This window comes from Nanorana parkeri, unplaced genomic scaffold, assembly GCF_000935625.1.
Source record: "Nanorana parkeri isolate BGI_ZX_2015 unplaced genomic scaffold, ASM93562v1 scaffold533, whole genome shotgun sequence".
Taxonomy (NCBI): Eukaryota; Metazoa; Chordata; class Amphibia; order Anura; family Dicroglossidae; genus Nanorana; species Nanorana parkeri.
The window spans coordinates 610,918-611,337 of NW_017306801.1; positions in this window are offsets into that span (position 1 = coordinate 610,918).

Below are 420 nucleotides of genomic sequence, written 5' to 3' on the forward strand. Positions count from 1 at the left end.
AAGCTGTGCTACGGAGGTTCATCTCCAGGAAGCTGTGCTAGGGAGGTCCGTCTCCATTGAAGCTGTCCTACGCATGTTCCTCTCCAGGAAGCTGTGCTAGAGGAGGTATGTCTCCAGGAGGCTATGCTAGTGAGGTTCATCTACAGGAAGCTGTGCTAGGGAGGTTCATCTACAGGAATCTGTGCTACGGAGGTTCATCTCCAGGAAGCTGTGCTACGGAGGTTCATCTCCAGGAAGCTGTGCTAGAGGAGGTATATCTCCAGGAGCTGTGCTAGGGAAGTTCATCTACAGGAAGCTGTCCTACGGAGGCTCATCTCCAGGAAACTGTGCTAGAGGAGGTATGTCTCCAGAAAGCTGTGGTTGGGAGGTCCATCTCCAGGAAGCTGTGCTGGGGAGGTCCATCTCCAGGAAGCTGTGCTA